We start from the raw sequence: 23382 nt of genomic DNA on the forward strand, positions 1-23382 counted from the left end.
ACACTAAATGACCACAAAGAGACACTAAATGACTAAAAGAGACACTAAATGACCACAAAGAAATGCTAATGACCACAAAGAGAAGCTAAATGACCACAAAGAAATGCTAATGACCACAAAGAGATGCTAAATGACTAAAAGAGAAGCTAAATGACCACAAAGAGACACTAAATGACTACAAAGAGATGCTAAATGACCACAAAGAGACACTAAATGACCACAAAGAGACACTAAATGACTACAAAGAGATGCTAAATGACCACAAAGAGACACTAAATGACTACAAAGAGACACTAAATGACCACAAAGAGAAGCTAAATGACTACAAAGAGAAGCTAAATGACCACAAAGAAATGCTAATGACCACAAAGAGATGCTAAATGACTAAAAGAGATGCTAAATGACTAAAAGAGAAGCTAAATGACTAAAAGAGATGCTAAATGACTAAAAGACAAGCTAAATGACCACAAAGAGACACTAAATGACCACAAAGAGAAGCTAAATGACCACAAAGAAATGCTAATGACCACAAAGAGACACTAAATGACCACAAAGAGACACTAAATGACTACAAAGAGACACTTAATGACTATAAGAGACACTAAATGACTACAAAGAGACACTTAATGACTATAAGAGACACTAAATGACTACAAAGAGACACTTAATGACTAAAAGAAATGCTAATGACCACAAAGAGAAGCTAAATGACTAAAAGAGAAGCTAAATGACCACAAAGACACACTAAATGACTAAAAGAGAAGCTAAATGACCACAAAGAGACACTAAATGACTAAAAGAGAAGCTAAATGACCACAAAGAGAAGCTAAAAGACCAAAAAGAGATGCTAAATGGACACAAGGAGACAGTAAATGAACCCTTAGAGGTGCTAAATGACCAGAGAGACCTTTAAAGATCACAAAGAGATACTTAATTACAACAAAGAGATGTGTAAGATCATGCAGATGCTAAAGAAGAGACACTAAATGACCACAAAGAGAAGCTAAATGACCACAAAGAAATGCACACAGAGATGATTAGCAGACACAAAAAGATGCTCAATGAAGACAAAAGATGCAAAAAACACACAAAGAAGCAGTAAACAAACACAAGGAGAAGAACTGAGGCTAAATGACCACTAAGTGTCACTGAAGGACACAAAAGAGAATATAAAAAACAGGGATATGTGCAGTGACTACACCACCACTAACTGATACACAAAGACGTCCATGTCTGTCCGGCTGTCTTGGTCCTTTGTAGCGGTTACATACCTGTGCCCTTTGTCTGGTATTCATGCTTGGGGAGGTATAGCTTCCTCTGGGACTCTGAGGTTGCAGGTACAGTAGAGAATGACAATCATTTTCCTCACACCTGAATGTTTCCTGTGTTGCAGAGTACAGGCAGCTGTTTCACTCTCTCTGTAAACATACCCTCCTCAGCCTCTAGGTGGCACTAAGACGTCACACTTCCACAGATCCCTCCAGCACACATTGACAGTCCATTTCCTGCGTTGTCACCACATTATTATTCCTCACCAGTGGGGACCCTGAGGCACAAGGTGGAACTTTAATATGTATATTTTCCACTGGCCGAGCCACATTTAAGTGTTTCACAAACAGACATAATTGTTGGCGAATGGCGGATGGTGAGCGCTCCCTGCTGACCTCTTTACCTTCAGCTGGTGAGTCTCTCAGACTGTTTCGCTGCCGTTTATTTCCCCCTCCTGCAGCTCTCTCACTTCTCTGCTCTCAGTGTTTAATTGGCATGATCTCCAGCAGAATGAGAGAGCGATGAGGCTGGTTAGGTCTGTGACAGCTGCTGCTGAGAGTGTGAACACACACACTCTCACAGAGGAACAAGAACATACAACATCCACACAACCACAGTGGTGAGGCGGACCTCAAACCCAGCATGCTTTACTTAAATCACCCTGAAGACTGTGCTATGGTCATGGTTCACCATGCAGCTGTGGTGCAACTAAAGGTATAACCTTAGCTTGTACCGTCGGATAGACACCTTGATAGATGTTAAAGTGCCATAGAGCACAGATGCACATACCAGAAGAGTTTTTGAATGCACATGTAACAGTCTCAGTTTGATACTGATGCCTCTTTGTGATCTACAAAAGCAACAAGCCCATCAGAGAGAAGATTGTTTGTGCTGCCACTGGGTCAGGTTTTAACTAAGCGATTTACAGCATGGAGACTGAAGGGCAATTACTTATATTTTCCAAGGTTAAGTTTGACAGTGAGTGAAATATAAGACAGCTAAAGGGAAGCAGAACAAGATATTACTCTTTTGCATGATAAGCTCTTAACTGACTTGTTCTAGGTAGAATTGTTCCCTTTGTACTTCTCAAAATGCCCATTTCTTGCACTAACTTTGGTGCTACCTTGGGCTGAGCAGGTAAGATTTCCCTGGAGAAGTGTGACACAGCTTTCTGGCAAAAAGCACAAAAAGCCCAACTTCTCCCATTAGCTGCCTTAACCTTGATATCCTCAGTAAATAAATCATGGCAGATGCAAAGAGACTAAGGAGTACGTTGACACGAAAGAAGAGCAGAGAGAGACTTAGCAAGAGATGTCACAAGAATAAATCTTAGACTGTTCTGCGTCTGTGCCGGAGAGGAAATTTCATTCTGAAACTGTTAGAGCCCCAACATGCAAGAAAGAACAATTGCAAGAACAACTTGCATAATCTCAATAAACAGATATATGCACATGACTGAAGGATCTGCAGGCAACATTTTTGGGACTGCGGTTTTGTTTGTAGTTAGGGTTGAATTTTCCAAACTCAATTCAGTGCACTTTTGTTGTAGGGGGGAAAACAGTCGATGTTGAGAGCAACAGAGGTGGAATGCATCCGCCATAAAGCTATCACAGAAGCCACAAGCCATCACTAAAAATAACTGATTATTTTATTAATGTCTGTAAACAGAAATCTGCACAGTGCAGAAAACTATCCCGCGTAGACACATCTCTCCACCCCAACTCCATCTGCACGTTGGACTGTAAACAATGAGAACTGTACGGAGCCACAGAAAGTTGACCTACAAACAATATGAAACTACACCTTAACAAGGATAAAACATTTAAACACCTGGATGTCAAAAATACATTAACTATCTCAAGCAAATACTGTGTGTGCATATATCATAAATTCCTCAGCTGCAGACACAAACTTCCACTTTTTGGGTTACTAAATTGTATGTGCGCTCTTTGTTTGGCCTCAGACTGTTGTAACTCTTTGCAAGAGAAAGCCAGGTCTCCGTCTCTGTGAGAAATCATGACATTACTTTACGCTCTGTGCCTCAGAAGAACAAAGCAAAGCCATGTTCACTGAACTTAGTAACGCCCTCCTGTCAGGACTTATAAAAGCAGACATCAGCTGTCAGCGGTGATAAAAGCTCTGCTTAATCCTTCCTGACGGTGGAAGTTCAGGTATTGCATGCTCGCATCCAGAATACATAAAACAGCACTTATATGTGGAACTCTGCTTTGGACTTGTACGGTAAAAAGAGACCGTGAGTGTGCAGCTGACAGTGTTAGGGCACATGCATGTCACGTGCAGCTGCTGCACACATGTTAACTGATTAACTTTGAGATGAACAACTGAAAAAGTAAAGCACAAGTTACTGCTGATTAGCATGTCTGAGATGTCTGTAAGCAATGTAATACATTAAATGTCAAGTATAAATGAAAGAAATTATACAATAGAAGCATTTTATGCACTTGAATGCATCACATTAAGTCCATTAGTTAGCCTGAAGTATAATCAGACTGGGACACTTCCTGCATTTTATATGAAACATTTTGTACGACCTAATGCACTGTGAGTGATTCTGCTGGAAAGAGACGGGACGTATTCTTAAACCTCGAGATGGATTATAAATATAAAATGCAGCAGGAGAATCATCTGCAGAGCGATAATTGTCATTCTGTCATCAGCTAATGTTGTTTTATGAGACCTTCAGCAGCAGGAAGAAGTTATCTGTCAAAGTGTAAAAAATAGAGAGACAGAACAAACCTGGGAAAAGATGAATCACTAGAAAAGTGTCATTTCAGGCAAATAAGTTTCATGTTTACTGAAGGAAAAACAGGCAGAAGCCAATCCTGGTTCAAGGCTGCGCTGAACAGGAAACCGGAAATGTTTGAGACGTGCAAACAATTTAAAATCTGCACGTTTACTTCATTTCACCTGAATCTGCAGTAATCTGTATTTTATAGGAGCACTAGATGAACTGACGTGCAGAGAACTATCACTGACTCTGCAGCCACACTGACTATTATACTGTGGAGTCTCTCTGCTCAGGGTTCTGGTTTTACAGTCCACATCTTTCTGTCTGCTTCAGTCTCATCAGTGTTGTCTCCAGCAGCAGCAGGCGGCTGTGTTCAGTGATAAACCCTCAGCACACACCTGCTCAGCAGCAAACAGACACAGTTGGCAACAAGCTGGTGATTTTTTTAGCAGCTAAACAGCCAAATGTCTTCGGAGCTACAAGCAGAGCAAACAAACATGACTCAACAAAGTCGGCAAATATTTGAGACCTGAGAGAAGCAACAACAAAGTCCAGGAGTCAATATATCTGTGTGTAATACATAAAACAGTTTACCAGTGATCTCTTACACGCTTGTGTGGCTCTTATTCATACAGCATGACAGTAACACTAAGTCATTCCACACAGCTACAGTAAGAACAGCAGAGTGTAAACTGTGATGGATGTAAGCGATGGACAGTTTGGTTAATGTGTCTTTTTTTAATGTTGCCTTTTTCCCAGATCTAACCTATGAACAAAATTACAAGAATGGTGGTCAAACTACATAAATAGACCCCACGTAGTCATGAATCAAAGCTGTAAGGTGGTTTTAAAAATAGGACCAAGATCAGACCAAAGTTACAGAGCCGAGGATGTGGGCTAACATTCTGATCAGAACCTCTTAGGGACTAATTCACTAAAGGATTGTGCTGCTTTTTTTGTACCATTCCTGCTCTCTTTGTATGTGCCACTAGATTTTACCTTAACTTGTGTACTTGTTTGTTATTGTCAATAAAATAAAATAAAAACTCCAGAGAGACAAAGAGAGATCCCCTCCCCACGGAAAGCCCTGAGAAAGAGGGGGTCAGAGGTTAGTGGGGGAAGTTAATGAGTTTTACTGGCCTGGTATAAAAAAACACTTAATTTATACGTTGTAACGGTTCATCCAAACAACAAAGCGTTTTCTTCTTGGAACATTCTTCTTGTTCCAGAAGTTTCCTCATACACATAACTAGTGGTGTAATGGATTGTAGCGTTTCGGAACGCATGTGATCCGCGGGCCGATGCAAAGTTTAACGTCATGATGTAAAATACATTTTTTGCTGCCTCTAAATCCTTCTGCAGAGATGCAGTGAAAAGAGACGAGGCTGAGCGTTGTGTTTGACTCTTAGAGGTGTCATGCGGGCGTGAACGGTACTGCACAGATGCCGTGACAGAATCTAATCTCAACAGTTTTCGGGGGGAAACGGAGCGGCTGCTGCAAGACTGGGTTGGGAAGTTAGTTTAAAATTGGATACCAACCTTAAACAAGCTTCACCTCGATGCTAAACCTAGCTTCAGAACAAAAATTTTGTGGCGCATTTGATATTTTTAACGAGCGGTGCAGGGGTAGAAGACTGAAATGGGACCAACGTGAATCTTGCTGGAGCGGGTGGTTGAAACTTTTTTGCGGGCGGTGAAAAAAAAAGGTGAGGATTGAGGATGAGAATAAATCTACCGCTCAGTTTTGTGTGTGTGTGTGTGTGTGTGTGTGTCTGTTTCTGCGTGTGTTAGAGAGAGCATCAGAGTGTCAGAATGAGCGTGCATTATGGAGAGCTTTGTGTCTGTCTCTGGCTGATTTTGGCTCGTGTGGGGCTCGAGCAGGAATCTCCCTGAGGTGAAGCAGGTGTGTGGAGGCAGCGGTGAGCTTTTGTATGCACATTGCGCCTCCCTTTATTTATACTAAACAATAAAGTAATGTTTATTCCCTGCGGCACTGGAGAAGACGCTAAATCAATGGAACTCTATTGTGCAGGTGGGAATGGTCAGAATCTTTGCAGGTGTGGGCGGGAGTGGCAAACACAGTGCGGGAGCGGGTGGTGATGGTCAGAAATCCAACAGGAGTGGGATTAGGAAGAGTCCCTGCTCTAGTGGATGGCATCCGCTCTTCTCTTTTCACTCTCACTGTGTAAGCATTTATTTTGAAGGAACTAGCTGGCGGTTTCTGGTGATAACAATCGGGAGCTCAAGGCACGTAACTTTGTCCCACAGCCTGCTGTTTCAAGAGTGGAAGAAAGACAATTAACCACACACTCCAATGTCTCACTGTAATGTAGTAACTTGCTCAGTAAGAGAGACAGATGGAGCTTTTGCGGTGTGTCAACCCTGTTATACCTTGCACTCCAGGTGACATCAAGAGTGACAGTCATAGAGGAGTGTAGGAGTTATTTTAAATATCCTTTCTTAGAGAGGGTTAGATTAGAGGTTAGGGGCGGGATTGTTTCAGCCAGGGGTGGAGCTGAAGGTGCTGGAGTGTTACACACTCCTCTGGGTTGATGGTCAGACGCTGGTGTAAGAAGTCCAGACAGTCTGGAGAGAAGAAGATTGAAGAAGAAACAAAAGACTCTGTTTGACCTGTTTTGGAATGTAAACATGGCGAATGTTCACTTAAAAACAGATACTATTAACAAACGTGAAAAGCTGTCACTCATCACTCGTCAGTCCTGTCTGGTTCACAGAAATATTCAAATGAACTGAAAATGGCCACCAGGAGCAGACTGCCCAAAGATGTGTTCTGACGCAGAGCAAAGTGAATGTGGTAAAAAACAAATCAGCAAAGATTTCACACAGCTGCTAATTTCACATCCTTCTCCCTGAACCATGTCCGACTAACTTTACTGCTGCTTCCAGCGACTTGATTCAAACAGAGCCAAGTTTGATGACTTGCATGCTTGGATCTTCTTACAGCTGTAGAGCTCCTGTCCATCTGTCTCAGGTTGTACTCTGATTTCATTGCAGGATGACAAAATAACTTCATTATGATGCAGATTTGTCAGGTCTTGTTGTTTATAATGGAGTTTGGGTTGACCATTTCTGATGCAGCTGCATCATCAGGAGAATCTCAACAGTCAGAGCCTTTTGCTAAATTGCATCACGTAGTTTTCTAACTTGACTTCAAAGAATTACAGAGTCATGTTTGCATAATTTACATGGAAATGGTAAAATTTGCCTACTTTGGCATCTTTGCATGTAAATTTAGAAAACAGAAATTCACTTTACTTTTGGCCTGAACAGGGTCGGACTGGGAACAACATTCGGCCCTGGCAATTTTCATCTGGACAGGCCCCATTTTTCCCAACATACACAGCACAATAGCAGGCTAAGTTGGCAGTAGAGGGGAGAGGTTTAAGAACCGATCAAATCGGGCCCACCGCCACATGACTATGGCTTAGCTGTTGTTTCAGAACCATGGACATATAAATCCCGTTCTGATAGCTCAGGCCGTACTAACATCCTGAAAACAGCTTCAGAATGTTGCAGTTAAAAAGTTTGTCTTAGTTTAAGTTTGAATGTTACAAGAACTTTATCTGAAATGATAAACATCCTTAAAACGTTCTTTGAATATTAGATGAAACGTTTTCTTTCAAAGGTAATTAGAACTTGTAGGTGATGTTAGCCGATGTTATGGGAACGTTCCTGCTAGCTGGGTGGGTCGTATCCGACGTGACATCATAAATACCTCCAGAGTGCTGCATGCCAGAGACCGGAGAGCAGACCGTTCCCGTTGTGCCGTTCCAATCAGCGCTCCGGTGCGATCGTATTCCTTTCAGAAGCTTTGTAATCCAGCCTGAACTGCGGCGTCTTTTTAGAGACTTTGTGAAATATAGTGAAAGCGACAGGCTTTCGCAAACACAGCGTCACGCAAAGTCGCATTGCGTCATTAGCCTCATTTGCGCTGCCCGGCGAGAATTCGCCTCTACTCGGGTCTTTGCGTTCACTTTGTGTGTAATCTTTCCGCTTTCGTGTTCAGTGTGCACACACCTTTAAAGGCCTCATGATGTCCTGGACTCGATGTTTTGGTTTGCATTAGTAACTGAACATACAATAAACACATTATCAGCTAAGTGATTCCTCTGTCAATGCTAATAACTTTTCCACTTTGAAGGATCGTCAGATAAAAACTTTTAGGAAGCTCGCCGAGGCCGCTCAGAAAACAGTCTCTGATATGGATGCACAAATAAGGCTAGAATCAGCATGTAGATCATGCACGCTGCAGTTGCAACATCAGTTTAATGTGATCATGTTCAAACACAGCAACTTTTTAAATGATTAATTTTAAAGTCCTCTGATGACCGAGTACACCAAACCTCTGAGCTGCTGCTGATGCTGAGATGTATGCAGTCAGCCTCAGGCAGAGTGTGGATGTGCTGTTTACTGTCTCTCTGTGTCAGTGGAGCATCAGCGAGCAGCTAAATCTCAGTGTCAGTCAACTGTTGCTCACACAGTGGAACACCTGCTTTTGATGGACAGATCAATGGTGATATTAGGAGGGCCTGTTCATCCAGAGATTTCACTGTAAAGAACGTTTTCTTTATCAAACCTTTTTAAATCTAAACTGCACAGTCTAAATGATTTTACTCATATAACACTTTTAATCACATGAACAAGAATTCATTACAAAATACTGAACTGTCCATCATGTCCTACATTAATCATGAAAAGAGTTACAACAGATAAAAAAAGCTTGACGATGAGGTTGTTGGATTCCCTGCATGTGTGTTTGAGTCCCAGTGTGTTGATTAGATGTGATACACTGAAGGGGCAGACTTCAACAGAGACGTGGACCAGCAGGAAGTGAAGTTTTGGCCACCCGGGGGGCAGCAGAAATAACATCTCATCACGTTTTTTTACATGAGTTGTGTGTGGGATTTATTTGTATCGAGCTGTGATGTTGCAACCAACTGAATACTCCTTCCCTAACCCCCCCTCTCTAAAGGAGAACCTATGGTGGCCTTCAGGTGCCAGTAACTACCCCCAAAAATCAGGCCAAAGGCCGGCAGAGGCAGTGTGATGCTTTGGGCAATGTTCTGCTGGGAAACCTTGGGTCCTGCAAACATGCTGCTAAAGATTGTTGCAGACCAAGTCCACCCCTTCATTGGAACAGTATTCCCTGATGGCAGTGGCCTCTCTCAGCAGGTTAATGTTCCCTGCCACACTGCAGACATGGTTCAGGAATGGTTTGAGGAACACGGTGAGTTCAAGGTGTCGACTCGGCCTCCAGATTCCCCAGATCTCAATCCAATGGAGCGTCTGTGGGATGTGCTGGACAAACAAGTCCGATCCATGGAGGCCCCACCTCGCAGCTTACAGGACTTAAAGGATCTGCTGCTCACGTCTTGGTGCCAGATACCTCAGCACACCTTCACAGGTCTGGTGGAGTCCATGCCTCGACGGGTCAGGACAAAAGGGGAGCTACACAACATTAGACAGGTGGTCATAATGTTATGGCTGATCGGTAGTATTTGTTCCCGATTGTGGTACCATTTCATGGCTAACTGTAGGTGGCTGCTTTTCATGCTAAAACAAGCTAGCATTAGTAAAGTAATGGACAGTAGCTTTTTAATTTAAGCGTTTGGTCTGATAGCCAGTTAGCAGCAGCAGCAGCAGCAGGAGCCAATATTTTGTCACAAAGTAGGAGGAACCTTTGTCACCCTGAAGTGGATGATTTCTGTAGACGTTTGAGGTTCTAGAAGTTAACAGAACGTGTCCTGGTTTATTTTCTTTTAGCCTACAAACATGTACATAAATGAATCATCATAAACGTCTGACCGCTACTCGACTAGGAAAATCTTCCTCACTTCACGTATGAGTTGAGGGGTGAGTTAATGTGCTACAATAAGGACAAGCTGAAGTGTGTCACAGACCTGTTTATGTTATTCTTCATTGAACTTGGATTGAAACCATTTCACAGTGTCGCTGATGGTGTATGAGAGGACACACCAACACGTGTTCTCATGCACATCATGTCTCTCAGGCGAGCTTCTCGATAATAGCTGTTTACTCCTGCATGGCTTCCTCTCTGCTAAATGAGGTTTTCTATAATGAGCCTTTGTTCTGAGAATCCTCATTAATCTTTCCTGGAACTGTTTCAGATTAAAGTGAAAATTGTTCTCGCTTTAAACTCTGCTCTGAACTCGGAGGTAACTTCCTTATGACTCGTGTCCCCTGTTTCCCTGGTTAATTGTTTGTGCCGGATGTTACCCTGCTATTAGCAAATCCTCAGATCCCCAGCAGAGTCTTTCCACGGCTCAGGGGAGGCACTGATGCTCACTAATCCTTCCTCAATCAGTTTGTTTGGAGGCGAGAAAGAGCCGCGTTTGGATAACCGTCTCGCTCAGCTGTGGAATCAGAGCTGCTGCATAACGGAGAGGAAACGCCCCGGGATGTGCTTCTACAGTGAAGCATATTTACATGTCGTTCCACTGTAGACTAAATTAGGTCATGTGTTTATTGTTATAGTCATGTGACTTAATGATGGAGCGATTCATTTACCATTTCTAAGAACCACAGTTTGAGGATTGGGGTGAGACAGATCGCCTCCGGCTTTCAATGCAGCGGCAGATAACAGGCGGCGTTCAAACAGCACAATTTATGTTAATACGATTCAATTCATTCAGAAAAATCCACTATGAACAAACACTGCCGTTTTTTATCTACCAACACAGAAGCTAAGCTGTGTATCGCTGTGGACAGGGTCTGCACACACCTTCCTGTCACACAGACCTGGTGTGTGGCACCTTGTTTTATAACTGTCTGTATTCCTACCAGTGCAGCGCACTGTATCAGATCAGCTGTTCAGGTCAGAGGTCAATGAAAGAGACAACAAAAACAATAAATTATAATTGTGAAGTTTGGGTCGTCGTTTCTTCATCAGAATAAGAGCTGCTGCAAGCATGTGGTTGTCTTAGTGTTGCTCATTGAGACACGTTTCTGTACTATTTTTTTCTTCCAGATACTGATTATGATACACTTGAATCTACTGTGAGGATCTTTCATATAGAGGCGTCAGTATTCATTTAATTACCAGCTATATAAGCGGGATTGGTCGACTGCCTCCTTCCTCACAGACGCTGGAACACGCCGACAGCAGCAGAACGTCTCATCTCGGTGTCTCCCAACGTGTTATAGATAATTAATTGATTGTGCTGCTGTGTTTTTTGTTACACCCATATTTTTGTTAAGAATTCCTCGAGCGAGAGCGGAGCAGCGGGGGCGAACTGCCATTTTCTTTTGAAGCATCTTTTCCTCCTGTTGTTGTTGAAGGTAGGGAGCTAGGTTTAGAGAATGTATTTGTTTTAATAAGGGTTAGAAAGTGATGTGAAAGAAGATAGTTTCTTTTGTTTATCATGTTGGCCTTGGTTCACCCTGAGTTCTTTTTATTGCTATTACCTTGTGTTGTGACTTAGTATTGTCCATTTGGAAATGTATACTGTTTAATTTTATGCTACATACCTACCCCCCCTCGACAGGTGCGTAACACAAGTACCTGGCCAATAGTGTCAGATGAATATTCGGGATGGGTCATGATTTATGAATATTCGAATTATCATTCATTTATAAAAAATGTAAACGTTAATGCGACTATTATCTCGTCTTAAAAATGTATTTTTTCCATTGATTTTACCGGCGCCTTGTTGTAATGCTGTTCTATCGCCGGACGGGGGCTGTAGCACGTCTGAAAGCTGCTTGCTAACAAAAGAAGAAGGAAACATCAGTGCCAGCTAAATCCGGAACTGGAGACAAACGCAGCGACTTCTGCAGCCGTCAAAGAGTCGGTGTGGAGCTGCTTCAAAATAAACAAACATGAGCGCAAACTTTGAAAGGTAAAACGAGCACATCACACGCGTACAGCTACGCACATTTGAGAGTTGTGAAAAGTTAATCAGTCTCTCTCCTCTGTCTGCATGTGTTTACGTGCACGGGGGTGTGAGAATAATGGTTGAATAGTTTTGCTTGAAATGCTCATCCCTAATAAATAGATACACTGTAGATAAATATATGTGATTGAAGTGTTAACCCTGTATGAATGTAATATGACTGTTATGTTTGCATGCTCAGGACGCTGAAGGAATCCCATCAACATAAACTAAGCTAACTTTAGCAGCAGCTCAGCTCGCAGCTCTTCCTGACGCCCTGTGTTCAGGAGTGCTGGAGAAACCTTTAATATGGTTAATATTGTGCTTTTACAGGTTTTAATACACTTAACTTTAACTTAAAATAATAAAGCAGCCATAAAACGTGTGATGGGAAACACTGATTGCTGAGATATTGCTGGCTTTGACAGTATTTGCTAGTAGCAGCCAGAATGTATATCATCTCTGTGAAGCCTGCTGTTTTGGAGAAGAAGAAACAAATACATACTTTGCTTGCTGATATATTGTGGTATTGGAACGGTGCATTGACTGTTGTACTCGGCAGCACTGCATGTTAGGCGTGTCTGATATCGGTCAAAGAAAAGGGCTGTGGACATTAAAAACAGATAAAGCTTCTACGTACACGGATAAAGATTTTTTGGTTGCTTACGACGTGTTTTGTCTGCAGCTCCGTCCTCAGTGGTAAATAGCTCAGCTTCTGTGTCCGTACACGGGCTGGCTTCTCCACACAGGGGCCACGCTGCCCACCGTCTACACGGAGGGTGCTTTATATGAAGCTACTTAAACAGAAATAATGAAATCCATTGGAGCTAAGGATGTGGTACAGTAGGACTCCATGCACCCCCCCCAGCTGTGACTTTGACAAATAGCCCACGCTAACCTCGTCCTAACAGGTTACAGTCGACCATAATCAAGATAAATGCTTCTTGCTGGTCCAATTACATCCACATGGCTCGTGGCTCCTTAAACTCTCATGTTTTATCTCTGCAGGAATCAATAAGTTATTTATTGTGGCCTTTTATTTCATGATGCTGAGAAACTGTGCGAGCTATCGCAGGTAATAAGGGACATGTGGGCGTCTAATTCACTTTCCCCGTGTTCATAGAGTTCTGATGGAAAAATGGGTTTTTCTTTATGTTGCAAAGTGAAACTGGAAATGATACAAACTAGTGTCTCCTTTATTCCCAGAAGCAGTGAGCATGTGTACTGTGAGTTCTAGAGATGCTTCAGGTGGATACAAAAAGCTCTTAAGTCTGTAAATAAGAGATAACGCCTGACGAGGTGTCCGTTACCAGCAACTACAAACCAACGGTTCTTACCTTCACGTCGTCTGTAACTTCCTGATTATAGACGTGATGAAGGGCTGTATCCCACCATCACCATGGTCTTTAGCTAGAGGAAAGAAACTACAGCTACTTCATGTTTTCGTGCATTTTCAATCAAAATAAGTCCTGATGCCAGAGAGCTAACTGTATGTTAGCACGATTCAAAGTCAGTAAAATTGACATTTAAACAGAATGTTAAAACAACTGGATTAGCGAGCTAACGCCAGTCAAGGCACGTCCCTTATTGTTGTATTTAGATGTCTCACTTCACAGGTTGCATCCTTCAAAGGACACAAGCTATGAAGGATGAGCCGCTCGTAGCCTAACGTCACGTAACTTTACCTGTTATTATTTTAAAGGTAATTTGTTTCAAGGCCTCTTTAGTTTTTTAACATTTGTATCTCTAACTCTTTGACTGACTTGAAACCAAGCGGCAACCTCCGGTGTTGAAAAATGAAGCCAATGCGGAAGTGCAAAAAACTGCAGTTCCTCGAGTGGCCACTTGAGGCTCCAGAAAACAAGAAATAACATTACAGCAGAAATAAACACGTTTACAGCCCTGACAGGTGGATCCTGCTGGCTGTCTGCTAGACGGTGACAAAAATGATGTATAATGTTATTCTCTCTTTATTATCTACATTTGGCATCTATTGGGGTAAAACTCATGGCATGGCAAATAAGACTGCCTACTAAGATTGAGATTGTGGTTATGGTGCATTCACACAAACATTTACAAAGAGGTAGGCGGTCTCTGGCCTGCAGCTTCTTCTCCGTGCACATTCAAGTGCCCAGGTTTGTTTGCTGTCTTTTTCTATATACTTGACAAACAGCCACAATGATCAACATTTCCTTCCTGCATCCTCACTAGAGGCCACCCTTACTTCAAGCCAAGTATTAGCATCGATATTGAAGATTAGTCTGAGTTAAATGCTGCTTACAAATAACATGTTAAACTTAAGACACGTGAAGCTGAACTCTTGAGGATTTTGCTGATTAGAAATGGCTTCTTGCTGCTATCTGAGGGAGCTAAAGTGGAGTGTTTGTGAGAAAACACACACTTCTGACAGTCTCCATAACTGACCATAATAAGTCAGCGCAGTTTGGTAATTGGTCCCATAATCTCCAAACAAAAAGCAGTCTGAATGATGGCCTATTTTCAGAGTAGTAGGTGTGTCGCAGGAGTTCTCAGTCTGAGCGAGGGACACTTCCTGTATGATGAAGAGGACTCAGTGTTTTATGCTGAACCTCTCGTTTATCTGTCTCATCTCACATCTTTGTATTTACGTATCTTCCTCACCACTCTGTAAGAAAGTTTACTCACCATTTGCATTTACATTTGCAATGGACATGCTGTATATATTGGTGCAATGGACCATCATTGATCTGTGGTCCATTTACAATCACCCCCAGTGATTGGGCATGCATGTTACCTGCAGATTAATTGCAAAATGTTTCCATCATGGTGAGAAACACGCTTGTACTGACACTAAACCTGCACCTGTCTGCAGAGTCGGATTGAACAGATGGACAGGAAAATAAGTCTCGTTTCTACAGCCTGATATTTCGAGGCATCTCACACTGACCAAGCTTTGTTGTTTGACAGGTTTGGAACGAAAACAGTCTGCCATTTCTATCTCAGGCTCACACATGATTTGTCACCACCAGACTCGGGGACAGACAGGCTCATTCCAAGCTGTGGATACTTCCTGTCAAACCCTGCAGACTGGAGACATTATTTCCTGGAGCTGCGTGGACACCAGCAGACAGTGTGTCGGCTTCCAGACAGCGTGTAGCTCAGTGATATGCTCTGAGCTTCCGTCTGAGCTGTTGTCATGTTTCAGGCTGGCACCGGCTCCTGATGAAAGTCAAGTAAGGGATGAGGAGCAAAGCATGACCTGTAATAATTGGACATAGAGCACTGAGGAGCCCTGGGGGTAAAGGGAAGGGGAGAGAGCAAGAAATGAGGGGGAAGAATAATGTGTCAAGAGGATGAGGAAGAAAATGAAAACATACATACAACGGACATACAAACAGGAAGTAAGGGCCCATAGTTTCAGAGGTATTTGTATAATGCAGATGACATTATCTGAAAATCAGCTAATTACTAAAAACAGTGTGTCCAGTATACACATTGCTCTTTATATTTTCCCCAATCAAAGGTCGTCCTCTAAAAGTTCTCGTTGTTTCCACTGACTCAGATTGTTATTCTAAGTGTGTGACAGCATCACAGAAAGGATCCCTACAGAGATAGACCTTTTTGTTACAGAGGAAGATGATTGTTTTAACCACAAACAAACCAGACTCCATTCATAAAAACAGTCATTTTAACTCCACAGACCACCAGAGTTGCTGGTCTACTGCTGCCTGGATCGGTTAGTTTGTTGGCCTTATTATATGTTATAAATAATATTGTGTTGGATACAAACTTACAGTTAACAACACCAGAGTCACACAACAATACAAACAAACTAAAATACTGAGCAGCAGCAGATCAGCCACTCTTGTGATGTTTGAGGTAAAATTACTGTTTTTGTCAATGGAGTCTGGTGGCTTTGAAGAAAGCGATGTAACGTGTCTGTTTCTGGTTAAAAAAAAGTCTTTATCTCTGCAGTAAGATGTTTTTCGCTCTCTGAAAACGCCAACGGACTCTGATGACAAAAACAATAATTTAACTCGCTGAACACCAATCGGTTATTTGTTTGTGTCATTGTGTTACATGAATATTGTGACGCGTCCAAACTAAACACCAAAGTCACACAATAATGAATAAACTAAGGCAGAAGAAGAGCAGCAGCTCCTGTGTTCCAGGAGGTAAAATCACTGTTTTTATGAATGGAGTCTGGTGTGTGTGCAGAGAGCGATGTAACGTCTGTGTGTGGTTAAAACAATCATCTTCCTCTGTAACACAAAGGTCTATCTCTGTAGGGATCCTTTCTGTCATGTTGTCACACACTTAGAATAACAATCTGAGCCTGTCAGTGGAAACAACAAGAACTTTTAGAGGACGCACTTTGATTGAGCACATTTGCCACCAAGGATTGCATCGCAGCCGTTTAAGCCCAAAGGGGTCCTTTACACCATTGTGATTTAAATCAGTTCATCTTTACAATACAGATCTTTTTGGATTTGTATCTTTAAAACCTCTAATGATTTTCATTCAGTCCCTAAAACTGACTGGAGCGTTGAATGTTAACTGAGGCCTCCTCTGGACTTTACGCAGCTTTTTCTGCTCATATTAACTTTAGTCATGCTTGATAAAACCTCTTATTTCAGATCCAGGTCAGGAGGTTACTTTTTGTTTCAGCCCAGCAATCATCTCGCTACATTGAACATATTAGCATCCTCTGCAATTAATAATATTTTCATGTGACTGCCTACATGTCTGCCATCAGAGGCCTTTACACACGCTCGTTTCCCTAATGACCTGCCTTCCTCCAACATTTACACTTTTACACAAAGATGGGCCCCATTATGCCCCAGCATTAATATTCATCAGCGAAGTATTCCACCTTATTAAGCATTTAGAGAAAACAAACTGTTCGGGATCATTAGAGTTGAAACGTAAAGACAAAAGGTGGCGGGGAGGCGGGGGAGGAGGTCTTTCAGAGGCCAAAGAGAAGCGTGTGTGTCTCTTTCAGCTGCTGATGAAGAGTGTGCACAAGCTAAGTGGATTCATTATTAAAGAGCAGCTTGGATCTCTTGTGATTCAGCAAACATTAGAATCCTTTATTACCTGCGTTTAATCACATAAGGTGAATGCAAATGGGAAAACATAGAACAACACGGTAACGATGTCTGAGATGAAACACTGCTCATCCTAAAGACTCTGAAGACACCAAATTCAGCTCCATGAAAGACACACTTTTCTATTTCCAGAACTTTCACTACTGACGCTTTCCGAGGTGCTGGTGCATTTTAATAGAGCAGGATTGTTCGGCGCTGCATCTGGCACAGGAGAGACTCATATTCTATTCCTTTTAATCAGAGCAGATTCCTTCCCTGTGGACGTAATTACATGGTTCATAATCCAGACCTGGCGCTCTGCGGGCGGCTCCACAGAACAGAACACTTGTTTCCGCCTCACAAACATGTTCTCTGTACTCTGACACATTCATTGTTGGATGCTGATCTGATTATTAACCTCAAAGCACCATGTTCACAAGGCATGCTGTTACAGACCGTGTGTTCTCTGTGTATCAATCAAACACAATTAAGAGGCAGGGATGTCTAATCTGACAGAGGTGTGCTTGTTTGTCTGTTTTCTTTAAAGCTGGGACATTTTACATGCAGTGCACAAACATCTGGTGCAGCGTTTTACAGACGTGCAAGCCAAAACATTGTTTCAGGACGTGTCACCATCGCTTCTAAGATGTTTTCCTTTACTACAAACCACATGAAGGTTTTTAGTCATCAGAAAACAGCTGAGCTAATGTTAGCATCAGCTCAGCGTCTGCCAGAGCCTCTGTCGTCAGAGAAACACCCATTTATAACTTGAAACTGATTTATTTGGTGTTTTTATTGTTTTTAGTAACTTTATGGTTCGAGGTCACAAAACAAACCAAAAACATCAGGAGGAAAAGTAATGTGTGCAACACTAAGAGGAACAATCGGGATATCAGCAGGTGCACTTTTCATGTCCCGACTAACATGCTCAGTGAGTGATGAAATGCTGCGGGAATTATCATTGAAGCTAAAAGGTTACAAACCACAAAGTGAACCTGGCATTAGCCTGTTGGCATCCAATATATCATTAATGAAATATCAAATCAATAAATTAGGTCTCTGCTGGATTACTGTGTTGTGAAATGTCATGCGAGTAATAAATGAATGATGCTGTGCGGCAGAAAAGCTGCTGTGTTCCCATCAGTGAGAATAATTTTATGATTTACACAAACCCAAAGGGCGTGCATGAAGTTGTTCCTCAGGCGGGGCACACGCTACTCCTTCCCCTAAAGTCCAGATGTTCTGATGGTTCTAAAGATGATCTCTCCAGATTGATTTAAGTTCCCCTGATCTGCTCGGAAGAACGTCGTGGCCGCACCGATTTCAAATGGTAAATATGAAACAAGTTCAATATTTACGATCTGATATCCTGTTGCGTGTGGGGAACCCCGAGGACAGCCGAGCACGCTCTCTGTGGATCGTCATGTGGAACCAAACCATAGCCAATCAGGAAGCGAGCTGACTGAAGAAGGAAGCACAACAACCGCAGCCATGGGGACAAAAGTATAAAGTAACATGTCCAGCCCGCGTTCACGCCGTCTCCACCTCTTCATCCACAGTTTGTTCTTTCTTCTTCGTGAATTTTCAGTAAAAAGTCCAAAAACTATCATCGCCAATTCTTCCCGCCCGTCGTCCGCCATGTTTGTTTACTCTGAAGTCTCGTTTGACCGCCAGAGATTTAGTGAGATTTCCAGCTGTGAGAGTCGGACTCTGGTTGTATGAATGTGTGAGTGTGTGGTGTGCTGTTTGGGACATAGCGTTGCTCTTCACACACTACAGGAACAAAACAATCTTTATCTCTCGTCATGTGTGGGCTCTCTCACATTTTACAAATCTGTTGACATTTTAAACACCTTTTAGCGTGGGTCAGTGTGAGTTATGTTGTAATTCACCTCTTATATATAATGTATTATTATTTATAAATAATAAGTGACACACCGGTGCTACCACAGGCTGCAAATAAAGATTCTAACTCATAGCGTTCCTCCACAGAGCAGCCCTACAGGATGTTGTGAGACCTGTTTTATGGTTTCAGAGGAAACAGGAACGACAGGAGCAAATTCATAAAGTTAGTGCTAGCAAAGAAGACATCATTAACGTCAGCATCCGCAGGATTCTCACCAGGGTGGCTCAGTTTCTGGGCTGGCAATTACTGTTGTCTTTTCCCCCAACAGTGCACAGTATATCTATTATTTGAGGCAGTGGTGGTGGCCTGAAGAATCATTTTGCATCTCCTCCTTTGCCTTTCATTTGCTGGGTGCACGAGAAAGAGTGTCGGTGTTAATGTCAATGTTAATCCCAAAGTGCATTTTCTTCTACGGCTACCAGGCGGTTCAGTGAGCCCGCGAAACAACGCTCCAACAACCTGGAGGATCCAGCACCAGAGGTGGTGCGCCGCAGCTGAAAGACCGACCCGGTTGAGGGGCTGGCTTCTCCACCAGCACTGCTAACCCTCCACAACCACAAGCAAGCACTATGTATACTCTTATTTTTAATGGTGATGTATAAATATAGTTGTTATTAGTATTATTATTGTTACTGCACCGGTCGGTTTGCTTTAGTTAGGTGGAGACGTCTGCAGATATTTCAGCCCATGTTAGAAACCTAATGAACGATTAACACTAAAGGAATCCGAAGCTGAGCATCTTAAAACTAGCCGAGCTAACGTTAGCATTAGCTTGGGTAGGCAGTCCCTCCTCACGAGCTGTGCGGCTGAGGGTCAGAAAATCACAGATATTTACGCTGCCACTGTTTTATTCAGCATTCAACTAGTTTTATCATCTTAACTTTACATTTAAAATATGAATGCAGCCTTAAAGTTGGGGGTTGTGCAACTTTAGTGAATGTTGTTTAGCAGTAGCATGACCAGAACTTCTCATGCAGGCAGCTCCTGTAACGTTATTTGTTTGGCAGCATGCTGGGAGGGCTGCGAGTTTCTCACCTGCAGAATGATGCCTTTCATGATTCAGCAGTAAACCCTCCCTCAGATGAAACCTATTGTATGAGACACTCCCCTGGATTTATCTGAGCGCAAAGATGATGGCGTCATTCTGGGAGGAGAAACAAAGGGGGCAGACTAATGGGCTGCTCCCCTGATGAGCAAAATGACGATATCTCAGCTACACAGATCTGAGATAATTATCTGCGGGTGGAAAGTTCAAGGAATTAGAGTGAGGTACACTGACAGCAGGAAGTACACACTAACTAGGAAGAGTCTTTAGTTCCACTTATTATGAGACTTTGTTACTTTGAGTGAAACACGAGTTCAGTTCATTTAAAGTCAAAGCCGAGGGACAGAGTGTGCCCTACTTCCTCTGATTTATGGTAAACCGTCACACGCTCTCACAGATCTCTCCCAGCTGACGCGGGCGTGCAGGATTTTGTGCAGGGGGACAATTAGCTTGTATCCATCGAGGACTGATTTTAGTGTGTGTGTAGGTGGGTGGGAGACTTTCCATGAGTGTTTTGCAGGTGCTGTACAGCTGTACATACCAACCATCCATATTAAGTACATTAAAACTTTATTCCCCGTGCAGGACGTCATTATTCACTCCGTTGTGTGGTCGGGAACAGCAGAGAAAGAGAACAGATAGTATCTGGTGTCAGGACGTCATTTAGAGCTCCATGAAAATCTGCAAATGTCAAATCACCTGCTCAGTTTCAGGCGTCAGGCTGCTTATTCTCAGAAGGGCCAGGTATTTGGGTCCAGCACAGACAGCAGCACTTCTGGATTATACTTTGATATTTAGTTGAAGCCAAGGCGGAAATGAGACAAAGTGAATTGCACTGGTTATACACAGATGTGTTGGGATGAGCAACTGTTGATTGATCCCGTTTTTAATCTATCCAGCCACAGCTGAGACGCTGTGTAGAATACATTTTATAAATCGGCCTTTTTGTTTGTGAACTCGTGTTTTGTAGCTTCGAGTTTGGCATTTTGACTGTCGCCCTCTTAGTTTTTTGGAACCAGGAATGACCATATTTGGACGAGGGGGCCTCTATTCTGACTGACACGTTGCCAATGTTGGGTCGTGTCAATCACAGGTAGCCCCGCCTTATATCCTCCCTTGCTTTATGGTCTTTGTGACTCTGATTGGGAGCATCAGTGACTAAATGAACATCATGCTGTGTTGAAGAAGATTTGAAACTAGAGACTGAGACCATAAACTCATTAGGAACATGTTTACTGAGGGAATACATCAGGAGGGAAGGAGGAGCATGTTCTCATAGACTTCTATAGAATCAGACGTCATTATCTTTCCCGAGAACCACTCTCAACAAACTTGGATATATTTCCACAGAAAGATATTTCTGTCACTACCTCAGTGTTTCTGAAGGTTGAATGAAAATAATCACCCTGAGACTTCACACTGTGCATCAAAGCTGGAGGGTTGTGTCATCCGCGTCCTCTTTCGAGTGTAAGACCTCGCTCATTGCCAAAACCCATCAGATACAGAATGATTAAGCTGTGCAATTATAATGCCCATTATTCTTCAGGCACAGGCTGTGCAGAGGGATTTCACCTCCAGGCTTTTACACTCAATAGGGGTTCTTTCATCCAATGACTTTCCGCCCGTCTCTCGGGGAGGTGTTACATGCAATTATCTGTCTAACAAGGCAAAGCAAATCTCTGGAGCTACACATCAACATTCTGTAATTAGCTGTTAATGTCGGAACATGGCTTTTCCTTCTCTAAAGCAGGAATCAGACTGTGGACCTGAGAGATCTTTAGGTACCACCACAGGGACGTGTGGAGATGTGAGATAAATGATGCAATTTAGCTTCAGCAAACTGTCCTGAATTTTAATTAGTACCAAGTTATAGGCAAGTTTAAGCTAATGCAATGCAAGAGGAACACAAGTTACTATATGAACATGTTTATGAGACAGGGACAGCTGGAGATAGACATAAAGATCGACAGTGAGTGATACATTTGACAGTTTAAAGAAAGCAGACGGAGATTCTTCATCAGAAAACAGGACTTACACATGTACAGGACGAGATCAGCAAAGAGAGGAGATGTACCTGTTTTTATATAGTGCTTTTCTAGTCTTCCGACCACTTAAAGTGCTTTTACGCTACATGTCACATTCACCCTTTCACGCTCACATTCACACACTAGGCAAAGGCCTAAGTGGAAATCTCCAACCAGGATCTCTGCCCATTCAGACCCGATGGCTAAGCCTTCAGGAGCAATTTGGGGTTCAGGGTCTTCCCCAGACCCTTTGACATGTGACTGTGGTAGACTGTAGTAGAACCCCAAACCCTCTGACTTAGAGACGTCCAACTCTACCACTGCCCTCGCAGTAGCTTTAAAATCACCCAGCAGGGACCAAAAGAAGCATGGGTCAGCTACACACAGCTGTGCCAACACTGCTTATCCTAGGTTGTCCATCACTGATGCTTTGTCACCCTACATTGGTGTCTCATTCCAACGCATGTCCTGCCTTGTCTGGCCCAATACATAGCCCCCAACCACCACCCCAGCCAGACTTTATCCCTATTACTACAACAGCACTAGCTGCAGTTTTTCTTTGTGTCTAATACAGCCACTGCAGTGGAGTTAGTGTCTGCATGGGACGCACTGGGCTTTTAACTTACAGGCACCATGTGGATCTGTATGAGACAGCAAAGTACAGGGATGTTTAGCCAGAGTCTTCAACTCAAAAGGAGTAAGCAGAAACAGCTGAATACCTTGGATCACACTACACAATATAAGCTCTTGGACTTAGCCTTAGGGCACTGTAGACCAGGAAAACACTTTGGAACTGATTACACTTTTTGAAACTAGACCAATCTGCTGTATCAGTTTGAAAACACCTTTAACTTGGAGTAGAGTAGTAGCCTGCTTGCTTCCCTCAGGAGACCACACACAGAAAAAAATCTCGGTGTATCTCTGATTTGTAAAATCTTCTGAGTCTAAAGTTTCTCTCCGTCCTTGGTTGGCTGATTTAACAAATGTTTCTGCTACCTTATACTATCATTCCCTGCCTCCCACCAGGACTCACTCTGAAACCTCCCCTGCACCCTCCTCAAGGCTCACTTCCTATGAATAACAAACCAGTTCCCCAGACCATTAATAAAACATAGACAAACACACAGTATCATAACGATGCAGCCGACTGCCCCCCGCCCCCTACATACTACACCCTCCTACACTCGGTATCTACGAGTGTATCCAACTTGATTCTGCACTCGAACTTCTGAGGCATGTGAAACCTGGTGATTCATTCCACAGACTCGCCGCTGCAGAAGTTGATACGCCCTTCATCTGGTAGAAGGACATAAAAATTGTTGGCCATGATGTGTGAATAAAGGGAGACTCTGCAGGGCAGGACGGTGGCCTCAATGAACCATTAGAAAGTCATTATTACAGCTGTGTATG

Source organism: Semicossyphus pulcher, unplaced genomic scaffold (genome assembly GCF_022749685.1).
Source record: "Semicossyphus pulcher isolate SPU_LCO1_2020_fin unplaced genomic scaffold, fSemPul1.0.p SCAF_14, whole genome shotgun sequence".
In the NCBI taxonomy this organism is placed as follows: Eukaryota; Metazoa; Chordata; class Actinopteri; order Labriformes; family Labridae; genus Semicossyphus; species Semicossyphus pulcher.